General features: G+C 38.7%; 1 protein-coding gene and 1 long non-coding RNA gene across 2 annotated transcripts in view; both read right to left on the reverse strand.

The window, feature by feature from the left end:
* The window catches only part of PDE4D (phosphodiesterase 4D), a 798,342-nt gene that overhangs the window by 489,904 nt on the left and 288,348 nt on the right, over positions 1-20,090 (reverse strand).
* The window catches only part of LOC118499225, a 108,477-nt gene that overhangs the window by 83,975 nt on the left and 4,412 nt on the right, over positions 1-20,090 (reverse strand). The window lies entirely within an intron of this gene.

Below are 20,090 nucleotides of genomic sequence, written 5' to 3' on the forward strand. Positions count from 1 at the left end.
TTACATAAAACTCAGCAAATAAAACTAAAGTATGAACTTTAGTTAATAAAAGTGTAGTAATATTGGTTCATTAATTGTGACAAAAGTACCATACTCATGTAAGATGTTCATAATAGAGGAAAGTGGGCATGAAGTATATGTAGTAACTTTGCAATTTCTCTGTAAATCTAAAACTGTTTTAAAACAAAAAAGTTTACTTTAAAGAAACCTTAAAAAATTATAAATTTAATTTTTTAATCTTATTTTTTTCATTTTTTATTTTCTAATTTCTTCCCAAATGACTTTCACCCTTATGCATCAATTTGCCAAAATAAAACAACAATAACAACAAAAACCACATATGTCTCACATGCAAACATTCACCAATTATTGTCCAATGGTTCCAACATTTTCAAAGTGTTGCAGTTTAAAAAAAATAGAAACTGAGAAACTCTAAGTGATTTAGAGAAAAGCTTCTTATCCAGATTAACATTTGGCTTACTTAAAATATCTGCTTTTTTGTTACTACATCATATTCTAGAAAAATCCATGTTTATGTCTGTTACTATCATATATGATTGAACTTGAAATAACATCTATGGATGTATTTAGAATGATCTTCCCAGATTTTATACATAAAAATCATAAGATATAAAGTATCTTCCATGAAACTATAAAATAATTCTATAAGTTTAATTTAAACTGGTAGAATTAAATAGTAAGATCCAATGTTACTGATTTATGTGAATATTTAATCCTCTTAAACAAAAAATATAGCATTCTTCATATATTAACCTCTATGACCAATTGCTTTCTCTGTATTTCTTCAGAAAATATTAGATAATGTTACACATCATTTAAAGCCAGGTTAGAATGTTACGGAATTGATAAACATATGACTCATTTTAAAAAAAGTTTACTAAATGGCAGGAAACAATTTATAGGAGGTATGCATTATCTATATGGATGTACTTTCCAAAAAGATGAAAGAATCCAGAATGGTTTACTGTTCTAAGACACAAAACACCGGAGGGAAACTAGGGCAGAATTATAATGTTTAACCCAAACAAAACAAAGATGAATTTCAGCAAATCATTAAGATGTTATCATTTACTCATGGCTTTGGATTCTAGTAACCACAGAGGGCACATTTCTCATCCCTGCTCCTCCACTTGGACCCTGCAGGTGATGTCACACGCAGTGCCTCGTCTGACCATGAGAACATCCAGACCCACTAGGGGTGAAATCTGCCTCACTGCAGTGCACCCACAAATTCAGATTTGGAGCTACAAAGAACCAGCCAGAAAGTATCTTGTGCATAGAAAGCCCCAGAAAATGCCTGCTTCTTTTTGATTCACCTAGCTAGCATGAGACACTTTCATGCATATTACCTATTTACTTCAGAAGTTTTAGTAATTCACATACCACCTTGACAATTGTTTCCATATACAAGAGCTCCCTGTAGTACCTATTGTGTGTGTCATATTTTTCTAAATTCTGAATAAATTCCTTTTCCTCTTAAAAAAAGAACCACCCTGATCCAAGCACCAGTCCTTTAATTAATTCCCACATTATTTTCTTTCTTTAATAATTGCAGTGATTTTGCCACATTATATGTGACAAGGCATGATTCTCCCCCACCCTGTCCCTCTCCTCTTTGTCCTCTCTAGTGTGTCTGCTGCCCAGAAGTGAGCACAATCCAGCTGAGGCCTGAATAATGCAGGGTCAAGTGCACTCGTTACTTCTTTATTTTGGGTCATTCTAGTTCTATTAATGTTGCCCAAGTCGCTATGTGAAATCTCTAAATAGGGTCACATTTTATATTCAAAACTGGATGGCAGATACAAATACCACATTATCTGTGATTACTGTGGATGAGGTTAGCACATCATTACTTGGTTGTGAATATCATACTTAGCTCCTAGACGCTTCAAGTATGCATGTGTCACAGCCTTCCTAGGATGACACAGTCAGAGGTGCCCTCAGATGACACACTTTCCATCCTTCTCTTATTTTTAAAAAACAAACACCCGCCTCCTTCTTTGTTTGTTCTAACTGCACAGGTGTAAAATCAGAACTGAACATACTGATGGAAAGAGACTACTCTTTGGTCTCAGTATTTAAATTCTTGGTATTTTCTGCACATTTGAAGTACTTGTATTCCCATGAGAAATATTCCTGCCTAACACACAAATAATGATGTCACACAAAGTTACACAATTAATCACTCAAGAATGCTTTAAGATGCAAGTGCCAAAGAATACGCTTTTCTAATCTTCATAGAAAATGTGTAAAACAATATAAAACTTCCTTTGTAAATTGCGTTCCAAACCATTTTGGAACAGAATCACTTTAATGCGGGTGATAGATTCCCTTAAAATGCACTTGAAGTCCTGTCAGTGATCCATCGGATCCTGCTCTATCACTTCTACCAACAAAGATCCAGATATTTTATATATTAATGCTTCCAGGAATACCCAACAGTGATAAATATGCCAAAAATGACAAATCTCCAAGAAAAAAGTAAGTAATACGTGCCAGCCAAATTTCTATCTGAAATAAGCTACTCAGTGATACGGCTATCTTTAGTGGAGAGAGATGAATAATGTTAATCTTATGAAGTTTATTTATAGTGGACTTAGATTAAATAATACAATTAGCAGCTACAAAACTTGTAGAACAGCATCAAGGGAGAGGAAAAACATTAAGTAATAATATATTCATCAAGATTACATTTGAATAAATTAGCAAAAGGAAAGAGATATCCATAAAAGTATCTAATTTTCAGTTCCATACAAGAGAAATGGTACTGTTTGTTTTACAGACTAATTCATAAAGTGCCTAGTAAATAAGTACATACATACTCATTTTCATTCTTCATATGCACTGTAGCATATAAAAAACAACAATCTGCTCTCCTCCCTGAAGTATTTTGATTTGAGATTTTTTTTTTTTCAGGAAACACGGAAATGAAGAAGATTCTTTTCCATGCTAGGCAAAAAGATTCCTAAACACATGGTTTCAACGGTGCAAAGCACATTGCAAAACGCACTAGGGACCTCAGTTTAAGAACAATAGATGTAAGACTGATGGACTGGCTCCTTCCTGAACAATGCACTCAGCAGTTTTCGCGCTCTTAGCAGTGATGAACAGGCATGAAGAATAAGGTAGTGCAAAGCCATTTCCTTAGAAATAAAACCTGTTTTTTTCTTTTATCTTTGCCTGTCTTGATTGAAGCTCTGAAGTAACCAAGGATACAGAAAGAGTGGGGAAAACATGCAACTCAGATTACCCAAAGGAGATGCTCATGACGAGGAGGAATAAAAATAGATTCTGGGGAGAGGAAGGGGGGAAATAGCCATAATCTTCAAAATTCTTTTGATGTGTTATTGCATTCAAAGCAGTGGATTTTCTCAAGGCAAAACTGTTTTATACAAATGGACTCATCTGTCAATCAAAGGTATTTTACTTATAGACAAGTCAAATACTTGACTATTATTAGAATCAAATCCTACTATTAAAATCAAATTCCTATTGTCAATATGTAGTAGCCAATTCACCTAGCTGGAAAAATAAAGGGAGAAATGATAGAAAATAAGTAAATGCAGGGAGTCTTTGTGTCCTATAATCAAGAATTCCATTCTTTTTGGTTTTATGTAGTATTTTTTAAAACTATCAAAGGAATTATATTATGGGGGAAATAGAAAAGTCATATCACACATTCTTGAAAAAGAACTTTTTGACCTGGACTCCTACGTAAGGCAATTCATACTTCCCAGAAGCCTTGGCATCTGTCTACATCCTCTTTTCTAAGCTGCTTGTCATTTCATAATCATCTTCATGGTTCCTATTGTTTTTTTATTATCTGAATTTGTGCTTGAAACATTTCAAGCACAGGGAAGCAATCTTGCGAACTGACAAGAACCAACAGAGGCCACTGGAGGTAGACCCCCTCAGAACTTTGACATTAACTTCTGCTCTTGCACAATAAAAGTCCATATACGGACTCCAGAATATCCTTAAGAGTCACACAGGATGCATCAGCCTACTACTGTTGGCATCACAAATGCAGCGGGACTCGGGAGTCTAAAACCCAGTGCTATAATGGGCTAGGAGAAGACTCAAAGTAGGTGACAGTGTTTTTACCTTCAAGATAGTAACTTAGAAAGACATAGCATTTTTAAATAGGAAACATTTTTTAATTCAGATTATCATTTTATGAACACCTCAATATTTTTAATAATATTTAATGAGATTCTAATGAAATCTGGCATGTAGATTTCCTTTTGATTATTAACTAACAATATAGCATTTTCAATTTTTAGAAAAATTTCAAATATACTACAATCTTCACAGAAACTTATGTAAAAAGATGTGGAACTAAAAAGGCATCAGACATTTTAAGAATATCAAGAGCTATGATTTTTACATATCTAATTCCTCTTTATGCTCAACCTTAGGACAGATTTCCTTCCAATCTTACTATTATGAGTAGGTGTGCTTTCCCTAAGCCATTGAGTTGTTTATGTCTAATGGACACTGGGATTTGTACATTAGCTCCCAGTGTTACACCAGGCTCCTGGAAAGCTTTGCAAGAACTTCACCTTCCATCTGGTATACCTTTAGACTACATGTTTTTTTAAAACCATGGAGAGGGAGGGCTCTCTGTCTCCCTTGAGATACTAACAGCATTGATTTGAACTTCCCAACTTTGTGACCAGTAAGAGTCCCCATAACTCAGTCCTTAATATGTGATAAATTTGGAGGCTCACTGACCTCTCCTGCTAATGCAATGCATTCCTTTTTGATATGCATATTACCAACACCACCAAAATCACTTCAAGCCTTCCTGAGACTTAATGTAAGATATATACTCATTGGAGGTCTTTTATTTTTCTCTCCTGTCACTGGGAAGGGGTCTGTCTACTGACTGACCACACATGGTTTCTTAAGCTTCTCCTCTCTTCTAATCTCTTTTCCTCATCTCCACCACTCTGATCGGCTCTGTAAGACCAAATTCTCCCTCTGTTATACAGAGTAGATTCCACCCTCAGGTCATCCAAATACTTACCTGCAGCCAAATTCTCAAGGGACTCTTCCTACCCCAAGAGCTTCTTCAATATCTTTTCCAGCAAAGATATTTCTCTTTCCCGAGAACATTCTGATGCTATTTGTTAAGGCAAATGTAACGTAATTTTCTTCACTGTATTACATATGCACGTATTTTCCTTTGCCCTTCCCTCACCAATCTCCTCTATAAGTTAGAGTTCTGCATTTTTGCTGGCTGCCTTAAATGCTGCCTGGAATAGGACAAGGTTTAAATAAACAAATAAATTATATATTATCTCACTGAATAGTGAGAACAAATCTGGGTGATTAGTACAACTGTAATTTTCTTTTATGAATGAGGAAAGTGATCATAAAAATCAGGTAACTTGCTCAAGAGCAGCCAATGAACATGGGAGTTGAATTTAAACTTAGTTCAACACAGCTCTAAAGCATGGGCACCTTCCCTAAAATAATACTACTACCTGCTAAGAGAAATGTGTATGGGACCCCTCAAACACTTTGTCAAAATACACAGGTCACCTAATCTTCCTATCCACCTCACCACCCCCAGATTCTGAAACTCCTTGTCACTGATATGGGAAGAAGAGGGCCAAATGTTTTGTTTTGTTTTGTTTTCACAAATTCTTGTAGGCATGTCTGATACAACTACCTTCCCTAATGACTTCAACCCTCAGCATTTCCACCACATTGGGAACAAAGGTCTAGATCCCTAATATATTGAAGTTTGAGTTAACTTTCTAGAGTATGCTCTCATTGAAAAAATATAAATATATAAAATAGTTCTTGAAGCTCTTTCACAATAAAACAAGAGTAAAGCTCCATTTTAATATCCAAAGGGATTTCATGTTTTTAATTGTCATGTTAACTAACAGATATAATTGATGTTTTAAATAAAATATGAAAAATATGGCATATTCTATTTCAAAGAGTCATCTGACAAACTATTGTCATATAAAATTTCAATACTTTAATATTTAAAATATAAATATTTTTCTTAATATATCATTGAATGTCATATTTTGAAAATATTTAAAATCAAAGCAATAGCAATACAACTGTAAGAAGGAATTGATTACTTTAGAATCAAATGAATCTGGCAGATCCTGTTGATTAAGCCCCTACTTGTGAGGAGAACTGTGCTAAAAATTTTACACACAACTTCTCATTTTCTCATTTAATTCTTTTTTTTAAGATTTTATTTATTTATTTTTAGAGAGGGAAGGGAGGGAGAAAGAGAGAGAGAGAAACATCAATGTATAGTTGCTGGGGTCATGGCCTGCAACCCAGGCATGTACCCTGACTGGGAATTGAACCTGCGACACTTTGGTTCGCAGCCTGCACTCAATCCACTGAGCTACGCCAGCCAGGGCTCTCATTTAATTCTTACAGCAATATGATGAGGTAGGATTGTTACCCATATTTTCTAGGTGAGGCAAAATGGAAGTGCAAGTAAGTCATATAGTGTTTAAGGCAATGCAGCTCCTAAGTGGAAGAACAAGGGTACAATTGTGGTTACCTAAGTCCAAAGTCCATGCATCAATGCCTCTAAGTATTTGATAGTGCTAACTATGTAGGATGTGGCCAAGTTTGTGAAAAAGATGAGAGGTCTATAAGACATGAATATATTTTTAGTCTTGAAGCATGCATTAATTATGGAAACCCACCAGACAGCAGATAAAGAAACATTCAATTGTCCAGTCTTCTTTACATCAATGAGACTTTAGAGAAGTGAGTTGAGGTCAAAGAAGGTTTCTTGGAAGAGATGAACTTTGGAGATGGGGGCGCTTAAAGGATGGGCAGGGCTTAGATAAGCAGAGCAGAGAGCAGAGCATCTCCTGTAAGGAGCTGAGGTTGATGTGTTTGGGAATAGTAAGAATACTGGCATAATTAAGAAGAGGAATCTGGCTTCAAAATCATGAGAATTAAATCATGTGAACTAAAGATAGATCAGGTGGGACACAATTACAAAGAGCTTTGAAGGTCAAATAGAAACACATCCATGTGTTAAGTCATTCACTCATTCTACAAAGATCTATGGATGCCCAGTATATGAGCCAAGGAAAGAAAAAGAAAACCCTGGAGAATTCTTGCAGTTCTGTAGTAACTGCTGTCAGGGCTCTATTCCCAGTCTTAAGCATGGGCTATGGCTTTGCTCGTGCGTAGGCAAAACTGGAAGTGACAAGAATTAATTTATTGGAGTAGTCATCCAGGAAAGAAGAATGAGAGCCAGGAAAGACACTGGATAAATCCTCCAGTGTCTTCATCCCTTGGGTAGGACAAATCTGAAGAAAGTTCTACATTATCTCCCAGAGCCCCGCAATGGGGTTGAGTCCCAGTTGCCTATTTCAGTTATGTTACCAATAATGTACCCTATAGGGGCATTTTTTTCCCTTCCTGCCTTACTTGAACTGCCTTACTGCACTCTCCCACTGGTGTTTCCTGGGATAATCTCCCAAATGAACCATTTGCACACAAATCTTTGTCTCAGGGCTTCCTATTGAGGGACCCCTATGTGACACTGATGCTCAGTAGCTATAGAGACAACTAGCAATGGCAGAGCCTTTCTAACAATGCCAAGAGACTTTCTAAGCACTTTGCATCTGTCATAATCTTTCATTCCCACAACAGCCTATGAGGTACAACTGTGATAACCTCTATTTTGCAGATGAGGAAACTGAGGAGGACAGAGGTAAAAAACTTGCCCAGAGTCACATAGCTAGAAAGCTTTCATCCAGATGTGAATCAGGCACTCTGGATGCAGAGTCAGTGTTCTTAGACACTAAGTCAGCTGCCTCTCTGCCCATGGAAATGATTACTATATAGCAACACAGACCATATGGTGGGAAGTACAAGGAGCTCTAGAACAGAAGAAGGGGTTAATTTTACCTGGAGTTCAAGGAAAACCAAGTAAACCATGTTTTAAAGGACTACCCACAGCAAAAGGCAAAAGTACATTCCTATACAAGGTCCATCACAGAGCAGGTCAGGTCTTCAGACACCATGGAGCCCCATCAAGGGTACTAGAGCAAGGGCTGGAGGGACTCATGTGGGACCTGTTGTCTAGTCGGGATCCAGCTTCCCTAGCCTTTCTTCAACAGTGTAGCATTGATAGAAATGCTCTTCAAGACCTGTCATGTCTATTTTATATATTAAGTCACTGCCTAAGCTTTTGCTTAATGGAAGGTTCTGTGACTTAAAAATAAATGTTCCTAACCTTTACACCGAAGGAATAGATATATCTAATAATTCAAATAGGGAATATGTTTGATGGAATAATGTTGGATGGGATATGTTTGATGGAACTAGTGTCTTAGATAAGGATGTGATTTGCAGCAATAGCTGTGATGTGGGGTTTGCAGATGACACACACGGGTCATTAGGATGGCTGCCTCTGCAGATGCAGTTGACCTCTCCCAAGTACCAGAAATCAAGATGTGTGGGAATTAGTCATACTCAAGATGACAATTTTTATAGAAATTTTACTTATCCAAACACATAGACTATTTTCTGAAAAATACACAATGTAATATTACTTGGTCATAAGAAAAAAAAAGAAGAAAATTTTACCATTTATGACAGTATGGATGGACCTGGAGAACATTACACTAAGTGAAACAAGCCAGTCAGAGAAAGACAAATACCACATGATTCCACTCATATGTGGAATCTGATGAACAAGCTGAACTAAAAAGGAAAATGGGGACAGACTCATAGATGGAGAGCAGTATGACAGCTTGTTGGGGGTGCAGGTTAGGGGATAGAGGGATTGAGCAAGAAAAAAAAAGGGCTCATGGACATGGACAACAGTGTGGTGATTTCTTGAGGGGGGCGTTATAAGGGGACTAAATGATGATGGGGAAAATACAATAAGATTAAATTAAAAAAGAAATTAATCTTGAAAGCACTAAATTCTAGATACACTAATATGGATTGTAATTTTCACTCTAAAGTGCTTATTGAGCACTGCTCTGTGTCCAGCACTGTGTTAAGAACTGAGAATCTAATGGTGAAGGGCATGGGTAAGCAACACATAGGAAGAAAATTCATCCTGTGTGAAGTAGGTACTGATTCAAAATGAGACAACACAGTAGCTTTCCTAGGGTAGGATCCTTATTGAAATTAGAGAAATGAGGAGCAATGCATTATTCTCATAATTCAAACTCAACTCAAGGTATTGTCTCTAGTATATGCCAAAAAGTTAAAAAAATGTGATATAGAAGTAGTTTAGTCCTCCAAGTAATCTGGAGCTGATAGGGAGGCCATGGTTAGCATGAACCTGCCACTGAGGGAACTAGATTACCCCAGGCAACCTGGATAATCTTCCACAGCCTAGTCTCTTAATCTAGACAATAACAACAGCCACCATTGGTTAGTTACTTACTGAGTGACAGGTGCTCTTCCAAGCACTTGACTGGTTTTCTCATTTAATCTTCACAGCAGTTCAAGAAGTGAGAACTACTTATTACCCCTATTTTACAAGCCGAAAAACTGAAGCACCGAGGTTAGATAACTTACTCTACACCCATAGTAAATAGATGACACACTCGTGTCATGGGCTTGGGGGAGGATTAAATGAGATAAACTATAAAAAAACTTCGTTTATAACTGCCATTAGTAGCCTCACAAGTATGATATTTATTATTATCTTTATTATTTTTATAGCATAAGTTCCTGTGCCTTATCTCAAAACATGGCAGGACAACATTATTGAAGTAATACAAAAAGACATTTAATTTAATAATTCCCTAACCCTACAAACTTTGTTACCCATCCCTCTCCTTGCACAATGCAGAGTACCTAGTAGGTAGAACAGTGGACTTGGTGCTGGGCTATAAATTAGAACAAAGTAATCAAGCTGGCTGCTCTCATGAATAAAATGGAATATGATTTGTTACCATGAAGTCTCAGAAGTTAGCTTGGTTCCAGAAAGTTCCTTGAAACAAAAAGATGTGCAGTGAAGGCCTGGCAGGTGTGGTCAGTCTTTAAAATGGTGACATCCAGATCTACCTTAATATTTAACCTCTCTCCAAAGATAAGTCTTAGATGGACTGCACTCCAGAAAGTGGGATTTTGCAAGTATTTTCTTCTTTTAGAAGTCAGACACCAAAGGTCCCAAGGGCTTACATTGTGACTTGTAAGAGTTGTCTTTCACTACTCTCAAAATTTTGGTTCCCTCCACTTGCCCACTATTGGCTTGCTAGCTTTCTCTTCCTCTCCAGAATCTCAATGGCCTCTCCCCGCTTGTGCCAATTATTTGTTTTAAGTTTACTGAGCAAACACACATGTATAAAACAACCTAATATCAAGGTTTTTATTACTGAGAACTTCCTATCCTGTTATTTGTTTAGACTAGATGGAGAATGGGCGAAAAAGGAAGGGCCAGAGACCTTTGACCAAGAAAAGAGCTGGGAAGACTTAAGGGGCACACAAATGGTATATGGGGTGTATTTTCTCAATTACTGTGAATATCAGCATTAATAGGTAAAATGTTGCCATCTTACTTATGAAAAAGATTGATATTTAAAGTATAGTTTTATGCCCTGACTGGGCTGGGTGGCTCAGTTGGTTGGAGCATTGTCCCATACACCAAAAATTTGTGGGTTCCATCCCTGGTCAGGGCACATACCTAGACTGTGGGTTAGATCCCCAGTTGGGGCACATATGGGAGGCAACTGATCAATGTTTCTCCCTCACTCACATCAATGTTCGTTCTCTCTCTCTCTCTCTCTCTCTCTCTCTCTCCCCCCTCTTCTCTCCTTGTCTCTCTCAAATTAATAAACATGTCCTTGGGTGAGGATTGGAAAAAATAATAAAGTGCAGTTTTGTGGAGAAGGAATTAAGCCAAATACCTAGGGCTGAGAGACTAAGGGTTTTCTACAGCAGGGGCCAAATACTTTAGAAAAAAATACCGGGGTTCATTCCTGGAGTAGTTTGTTCACCAATGTATTATTTGTCAGCACTTCCTTTAATAAAAGGGTAGTCATGCTTAAACAAGACAAAAATGGGTAAATTAATAAGATACAGTACCGCAGACTTCTATAGCATCAAAGTGAACATTTAGTTCAACCTCTTCATCATCAGATTTAAAAAGAAAAACATGAAAAGTTAAAGGGAGGAAAGAATGAAGTTCCCTTATAAGTGACTAGAACTGCCTAGTACCTTATTTGGAGGTTTGGAGGTGCAGCATAAATCCTACAAAGAAAGCCCTGTACAAAGTAATAACGAGCATTGAACTCCAGGAAAATTAAAGAGGAAGCCCTGCAGCCCTTGGAGAAAGTGCTGATGATTAGAAGAGATAAAAGGAATTCATAATATCTTCTTTACTCATGGTGCAATATAGGGTTTATAATTACAGCCTAAAAATTACTAGGTTATTTAAATTTTTCCATTAATTATATCTTATATTTGTTATCCCCCCTCTGCCGCCCCTGGGTATCATGAAAACATAAAAGAGAATTTAAATTTATAACTATTTAAACTAGGTTATATCCATTCTGGCTAAAATCATATTGTGCTTTGTTATTTTCCTCAAGTTTCTCAGAGACCAGGGACCCTTTCAAGTAAACTTCAGAAGGGGTTTGAAGAAACTGTTGTGAAACCAGGTGACATAGGTATGGGTTTGTGACATTCCAAGAGAAACCGCAGAAAGGTTCCTATTAAAAAATGAGCAACGATGAATCATGTTGCCCTGTCTTCCAACTGTGATTTTTATTCATTTGAAGATAAAACTCAAAGCGAACATCTTAAGAGCATCTGTTTGCCACCCCGGAGTTATTTCCAGGCAGCCTAGGAAATTGCATATTTCCAAAATCGGGTCATGAAACCAGTAATGCAATATAATTAATATGTTCATAAAACAGCTCTACCACCACCAAACAGACAATGACAACAATAAAACCAACTCCGTATTTTTTGGAATCCCCAAAACACAATCAATAGGAGAAATTCTAATTACAACACAGTTTCAAATTTAGTAATTAAGAATTCTAACATTTCTGTCACATCTCTGCCTCTTTTTCTGACATGACATTTTGTTAAGTAATTTTAATAGCAAAATAAAACATCCTTTATTGACTTTAAACACTTAATCAGCATCACTGAGTTGTTTTCAACTTTATTGCCACATACTTCCCCCTTCACCAGCTTCTCTGCATGCCCAGAAACTGTCCCATACCCTACAATTCTCCACCTGCCCCTCTGGGGTCCTCCCTCTGAGACAGGATCTTAAATTCCGGTTCCCAGAGAGAACAGACGGCGTCACACCCAGGCTCCCTCAGGTTCTCCCTTTACCCACCATCACCTGCATCCATCCTCCCCCACTCTCTCCTGTCTTGGGGGAAGCTATGTCCTTCACTAGGTGTTCAGATCCTACCGCCTTTGGGACATGTTCCCTGACCCTTACAAGTACCTAGTGTTTTTCACTGATTATTGGTTTTTCCTCCCTCCTCTGCTTTCCTCTCCCGCCCCCCTCCTTTGGTCCTTCTTGTCTAAAAGTTTGAAAGCAGCGTGCACTACTTTCCTCTGCTTTTATAATCCCTAAGATATAACTTGTCCCCAACACTCCCTTAAACCATTTTCCAAAGCGTTGCCAATAAGTATTAATTCTCAAAACCACCAGATACACTTCAGTTCCTCATTTCCAGACTTCTATAATGTGGTCGGACCATCCAGTTAAGTTATTTCTTCCTTTGGACTCTCATATACTCTGTATGTGCCTACATTCCTCCGCCCTCTACTGAACTATAATTACCTCCTTGGCTTTCTCCTCACTGATCTTCAAGGCAATACTGTTATCTATTTACCTGCATGTCCCATCTGGTTACATACATTGTTATGTCCCATATGTTTGAGTCCAATTCACCACAAATCACAACATTCAGCAGCCATTTCATGATTAAAATGTTTCTTTGGCTGCTTGGCATTAATTCTGATTGCAGAAAAAGTTAATAGTTTTTCCCTGTGCAAAAAAAATAATTTTAAAGACCTATAATTAGAACATTTTGAAGAAAGTAGCAATGATGGCAGCAAGATATTTTATTGTTGGCAAAGCATGCTCAAAAACATTTCATCTGACTATCATAGCTGCCCTTCAAGGTGGAAGGTGGAGCCGTGTCAAAGCAGGGCCAGGGCTGTGCAGTCTGATCACTGCCCAGCAGGGCCTGGCAGAGATGACGAGCGGAGCCGGACTCGTCTGTGCTCCACTCGCCCGGAGGACGAATGCCTCTTGCTTTGTGCAGAGGCTCTGCCTATTAATGCACCAAGCGCCACACTCTGCATTTCTAATTCATCTGCCTGAGGTGGGGCACCTTTCCTCATGCAGTTGCTCAGAGAAGGATACTATAGGCCAGAGTGGCCCTGGGAACATGGTTCACTTCAAATCCGTGTAAAATTTCTCATTCTGGAAAAAAAAAACCCAAAACAGAAACAAAAAGAACTGCTGGCAGGTGGAAGTGTAGGTCATAGTGTAACATGATCACGAGGGGCTTCTCAGGAAAGCCCCTTGGAACTCCTTAGGCATCCCACGTACATACCCAACTTGCTAACTGACAGTCTAAATCTGCTTATTTTCTCTGGTCTTACTGCTAATCTGTTTTCCAGAAGGTCCATGGCCAGAGTGCTAAGGTATCTACCACTGAACAATATGGTGAATAAAAAACACTGGGCTTCAAAGCAGGCCAGACTTGACTTTGAGTGGATCAGCTTTGTAAAGTAACAGATACCTCGAATGTGACCTTGAGCCAGTTATGCACCTTCCATGAGCATCACTTTCCTTACCTGCACACACGCATTCAAATAAGACCCACTTCTGAATGTTTCAGTTGACAGTAAATGGTGTAATTTATGTGAAAATATGTGGTGAGGATAGGGGCCTGGAGATTCAATTAGTGTCGATTTCTTCCATGAAGTATGTAATGATTATATTTGTTATATGAAATGTTAAAGGGACTTATGTAAGGAAAAGATGATGGTCAAAACTATGAACAGTAAAATGACAACAAACACAACTATCAACAACTGAACCTAAAAAAAAAAACCAAAAATAAAAACAAACTAAGCAAACAACTAGAACAGGAACAGAATCACAGAAATAGAGATCACAGGGAGGGTTATCAGTGGGGAGGGGGACGGGAAGAAAGAGGGAAAAGGTACAAGGAATAAGAAGCATAAATGGTAGGTACAAAATAGACAGGGGAGGTTGAGAATGGTACAGGAAATGGAGAATACATACATAGGATATGTATGAGCCATGGACATGAACCTGGGGTGGGGGGCAAATGCTGGAGGCAACAGGGACACTGGGCAGAGGGGGATAAAGGGGAAAAAAATGGGACAACTGTAATAGCATAAGCAATAAAACATACTTAAAAATGAAAACTGAAAATTCATCCAAGAGGTTTATTATGTCATTATTGAACAGTCTAAAAAATTATTATTATAATTATGCTATGAGAGTTTCATTAATAGTCTGCTCTCACCGCGAAGCAGGCAAATAGCCATGGCACTCATTCCAACAGGTGGTGACGAGCTCGGAGAACTCTCCCAAAGTCACGCACAGCACGACCCGGGGATTAGAGAAGACTAAGGGGGTGCTTTGTTTTGTTTTGTTTTGTTTTGCTTTGTTTTGTTTTCCCCAGCCAATAACCTGACTACATAGAATCTGGATTAACCACTTTTAAAAGCAAATATATATCCTAAAATTTTGCAATCTCTAGTTGAAGTATATTGTCTTGGGTAGGTTTATAGGCCGATACTTCTCTAACAACTAGAAATACCACCCCATAGTCCATCAAGTGATATAAGTTGTAGCAGTTCACTTATGTCCTAGAGACATTTTGGAGCTATGGTGAAATATTGGGATGATACTACAGCTAGACGGGCTATTAATGAGTGTCAATGAGTATCAATGCATGTAGTGTGTGATCAAAGGGGGGAATGACGAGGTAAAGTGGTTATTGCTGAAAGAGCAAGAGGGAGGAGTGGAGGAGAGGGAGGGAAAAAGGAAGGTGGCAAGTGGGAAACTGGTTAAGATCTCTTCTTGATTTGTTTTTCTATCAGAATTCTGAACTATTTTTTCCTCTTACTTGCCTTTTCTTCCCCTCTGAATCTGAGTACCACAGCGTTCGTGGATGTAACTTAGTAATAGCTTAAAGGAGTGCAGGAACAAAGGGTTTGAAAGTAAATAATTTAATAGAAGAAAAACATCCCAAATTCATAGCTAATCATTTTCACATGAGAGAGAACATTTTCTTTCTTTTTTCATTTTGTAGGAATTGTCTAAAACCTCCCTGGCTTGGGCCACCCACGTAGCCCATTGAAGATGTACCCTGTCAGCAATTCAAAGTGTACAGTTGTACTACAGGGGAAAGCTGGCTGGGACCGAAAGTTGTATTTAATCTCCAAAGTTGTCAGAACACTGGTGTTACAGACGGCAACTTTTCTCCTCTGGCACACCATTTCTTAATCAATTTTTTAAATGAAAAAAAATGTGTTTATTTTCATCTTAAAATTATAAGATATTACTAACAGGAATTAAGGAGAACACAACTAGAGGCAATACAAAGCAGTAAAATAGGAAGGAAGCTGGGAGAACAATGACATGTTTAATAAGATCGGTATTCCATCTAAAGGAAAGTCTTCACTGTATCCTATCTAAACCTGAACTTCTGCCTTGAATGATGACTGACTTTACACTGAGCCCCAGAGGTCTGTGAAAAAGATGAGATTTTATAATTATGAGCTCTATCCAAACTTTATCATGTTTCCAAGTAAACTCCATGTAGCCACAACAGAAATTCAGAGTCAAGCTTAGAGTCTGGTATTTGTATTCTAAAACTGCTGGGTAGTTTTGTCCTCTCGAGGAAGTGATGGCACTGAAGCAAGCTGGGCAATAGGCTGAAGTCGCCCTGGAGGGCGAGCAGCTAATGGCAGGATTTTACGTTGACTCCAATGAGCAGAGCTCCCTTAGCCGGCATGAGACGTGATGCATTCTGTCCTTCAGTGCATCGCACGAGCAACACATTCTGTGTCTCCCCAACCCACTAAAATTCTCATAGGAGAAGTGAAATCATTCTAGTAGCCAAAATACAAACTCTGGAAAATGCAATTCTGGGTTGAGTTCCTGCAGTTTCGAAATAGGATGAGCAGAAAACTTAGAAGATGAAACTTTAAGAGGCAAGATAAGAAGGATTATCTTTTGCTAAGAAGCAGGCCATCTTGCCTTTCTCTGATTATGTAATTCATTGAATTTGCTATGGAAAAAATATATGAAAAAAATACATACATGCATATGATATTATTAATATATCAATGTATATCTTGCCTTATTCCATAAAGGATCTTGATCAAAGGAAACAAAGCAAAATGGGCTAGAAACTGGTTGAACCCTTGGTCTCTGGAGGCAACACCAGACTGTGACTTGCTGGATTAAACCCGATCAGGAACCTGGGAAGGAAAGTCCAGTGCAAAGCTGCGGGGAGCCTGGACAAAGGAAGGAGATGCCTCAATGTTGAGCCACGGTGCGGAGTCACCCTGTTTTGCCTCTTGATCCAAGTCACCTCTCAGCCACCAAGAGAATTTGATCACAGCATTTAGGCGAGTGAGCTTTAACAAACGGAAGTATAAGCAACAAAGAAGTAAAGTAGTTATGCACCATCTGCCTTCACTGCCCCTCGTCTTCCCCAGGTTCCCCAGAGGAGCGCACTGAGCACAGCACGGCCCAGCCATGCCTTCCGCTTCTGTCCCCACAGTCCTCTCTCCGTGCCATTTGAATCCATCATAAAAAGGATGCAAAGGTATTTAAATAAAATGCTGTCTTAAATTTTGTAAATGCAGACTTAAAAATTCAGTTGTATCCAACATGACCCTGGTGTTTCTGGCATGAAACTATAGTGTTTTTATACAAAGTTGTTACATGTCTTTTAAGGAAGGCAAAAAGTTACAAACATATGTTAGGCACATTATGTTATGTCATTTTTGATAGGCCCGTGCATAGAATCCCACGTCATCATGCTTCTAGAGAGTCATCTTAATTGCTACTAAATGAAATTTAAATTCCTAGAAAGCTGACTTACAATTCTTTTTCCAACCATGCAAGATCTGATCCCAAGTTCCTAGGCTACCACTATATTGTCACAACTAGTCAGAATAAAAAATAAGAAGAACTATATAGTACTTATTTACCTAGTGAGGCAAACCCTTATCTTTGTTTGGCTTGGCAGCACAAAGGTTGAAAAGCGTAATAGAAAGAAGCCTTCGTAATAAAATCCTCCAGCAAATATTTCTAATGTAGGTTTCAACAAGAAAAGCACATTCTTCACACCACTTTTTTAGGACTCAAGGGGTAGTGTTCTATTAAGACAAGTAATCAGACCACTTATTAACTTTAACTTGTAACCAGTAAACAATGGATTTGTAAAGCTATTGCTCAGTTACCAACCCGGCCAGCCCCAGGGCAGGAGGATGAGAGTCCCGGCGGGAACTCTGTACAGAGGCTTCCGTTTGAATCATTGCCTCTGATCGACTTCTAGATGAAGATGACTCCAGATCCCCTGTATCTCAATTTCCCCTCCTTCCTGCTTCTCAAAAAGCAGAAGAGAAAAAGCACATGTTCCTCTGTGTCCTGCCTACCCAAAGTGTTCGGAGCCTTCGTAGAGGTGAGCTAGAACTCAGGAAACCAAAGCACGCATCTCTTTGAAAATGTTTCTTCTGCCCTAGCATTGATTGGTCTTTCGCCAACTTCTGATCTGCCCCTTTATGGGGGAAAGAAACCCTGCATGTGAGAATGAGGAAAGGCAGTCTTTGGAAATGAAAAGGAGAACAACTTGGCAAGTCCTTGCTCCTTAGCATGATAATTCATGAGCATGGAATCTAATCCATTAGGGACTCTCACAGTGGGACAAAGGAAAAGAAGGCTTTCTGTCAACAAACACCTAGAATCTCTTGCTGCAGCATTGAAAGGTGAGGTTATAAATGAGAGAACAACGACAACTGGTGAAGTTGAGAGCCAAGCACAACATTAACTGGGTCACCTGGAAAAAACCACCACCTCCTTCGAGTTCAACGTCTTCCTCATGAATCTTTTTAAGGGGCCCAGGTAAGAAGATGCACAGGGCACTCACACCCCACTTTGGCTCCGTCTGGCCACGACAACAACAAACTGGCACATCGTGTGGTGAAATGCTCCAAGGGTTTCCTAGCTTCAGGCACAAAAGAAAACCACCAGGACTCTCAACTTCCCTATGCAGCTTTCAAACGTATATATTACAAATCTAGAGAAGCATGAATAAGCACATTTGCATTCTTTCAAAAACTCTAGAGTTGAATAGCTTGTTTCTTTCCAGTCAAAAGTAGAGGTGAGGTAAATGTAACAAAATAATAGGTGGTTATAATGGTAGGCATTCACAGGGTGCATGCATCCTCCCTATTGAAACATAAACAAATGGACCCAAACAACAGAGCTTACGCAGAACAAAAACTGTTGCTTTATAGCAAGCTATACTTCATAGAAATGACAATGGAAATTTTCCCCAAAATAAATCTTAATAGGTATAAAATTAACCTTCGTTAAGGCATAAGGAATAGAAAAAATATATATGACAAATGCCTACTGTGTGCCAGGGCCTGTTTCCAGGCCCTCTCTACCCGAGGGTTACGGACTATTATGTGAATGTGTCTGTAAGAATGACCAGAACCTCACAGCCGGTGCCTGACCCTCGCCCTCAGGACCAGCAAGGCCCCAGCACCAAACCTCCCACCGAGTCGGGAACTCTGGTGATGCACTTGGAAGTGGGCCACTGAGGCTTGCAGGCAAGTCACCCAGGCTCCCTCCCCCAAGCACACTGGAGGGTGGGGATGGTGGCTCTGGACAGCAGAGAAAGAAGATACGCCACAGCTTCGATCCGGGATGGATCTGGTGTTGACAGAATATGAGCACCTGCCCAGAGTGACGGAGGACGTCACCCACCCTCCTGTGTTACTGATCTGTAGCAAACAAGCTAAAACATCCAACAAACCGGCAAGTGATTTTGGTGGAGCCTTAAGATAGCAGAAAGCTTCCATTGGAGACACTGTCATAAAAGCAACTAGAAAAACCTCAGAAACCTGTATTTTAAGGTCTGTTACTTATCCTGAGGCCAGACAAAAAATGTACTTGGGAAATATACTTTCAAAAGTAGACACATTGCAGTATCCCAAACAAACCACATTAGCAGCCATAAACCTTTAATTGTGCCTTTATCATGCATTCACAAAGTTTCTGCTAGGGGAGAGTGGACCCAGCCTCCTCTAACTAAAGGTCTGGTAAACAAACAAACAAACAAACAAACAAGCAATTTTAAATAATGAGCTTTGCCCTTATAATACCCTCAGCAATTAATTCCTATATACAACCAGTCATAAACTCTAATAATAAAATGATACATGATGTCACATGTCCAGGGACCTTAATACATCATATGGAACCTTAATACATGAGCAAAATCAACGCAGTATGCAAGTTCTGTGAGTCTGAACACTTCATGATGCATGTGTTAGAGTTCTATTTAATTACTTCTTCCTCGTAGAAATATTTCTTGAACAGTTAACATATTCCTTAAACATGAGGCACCAACCCATCTTAGTATTATTTTAAAATTGAGTCAACATTCTAAGTTTTCCCTTAACCTTCTTTCAGAAATTCAGAAGGACCTAAGGCCAGGCAAATCGATGTTAGATATCAGGAATATATGTGTCCTTCCCCAGGGGATCTTCAAATAAAAGAAAACAAGAGAGCAAAAACAAATCCCAAACCTCCCTTTTTCTTTGATTTATTATCAGTTAAATGGTTGCCCTTCACAAAGTTGTTGTGGGTTTTTTTTCCTCTATGAAATGTTAGCCATTGCAAATGTCCTCATAGTTGACTTTTACTTGGGGATGCTTTTATAGTAACAACTAATTTGTTATTGCATAACCATTACTTCTCAGGCAATATTTGGTCTTAAGCATGTTTTACTGTTCATCCTCACTTGATACTGATATGCTTGTTCAAGATAAATCTGCCTCTG

Source organism: Phyllostomus discolor, chromosome 3, assembly GCF_004126475.2.
Source record: "Phyllostomus discolor isolate MPI-MPIP mPhyDis1 chromosome 3, mPhyDis1.pri.v3, whole genome shotgun sequence".
In the NCBI taxonomy this organism is placed as follows: Eukaryota; Metazoa; Chordata; class Mammalia; order Chiroptera; family Phyllostomidae; genus Phyllostomus; species Phyllostomus discolor.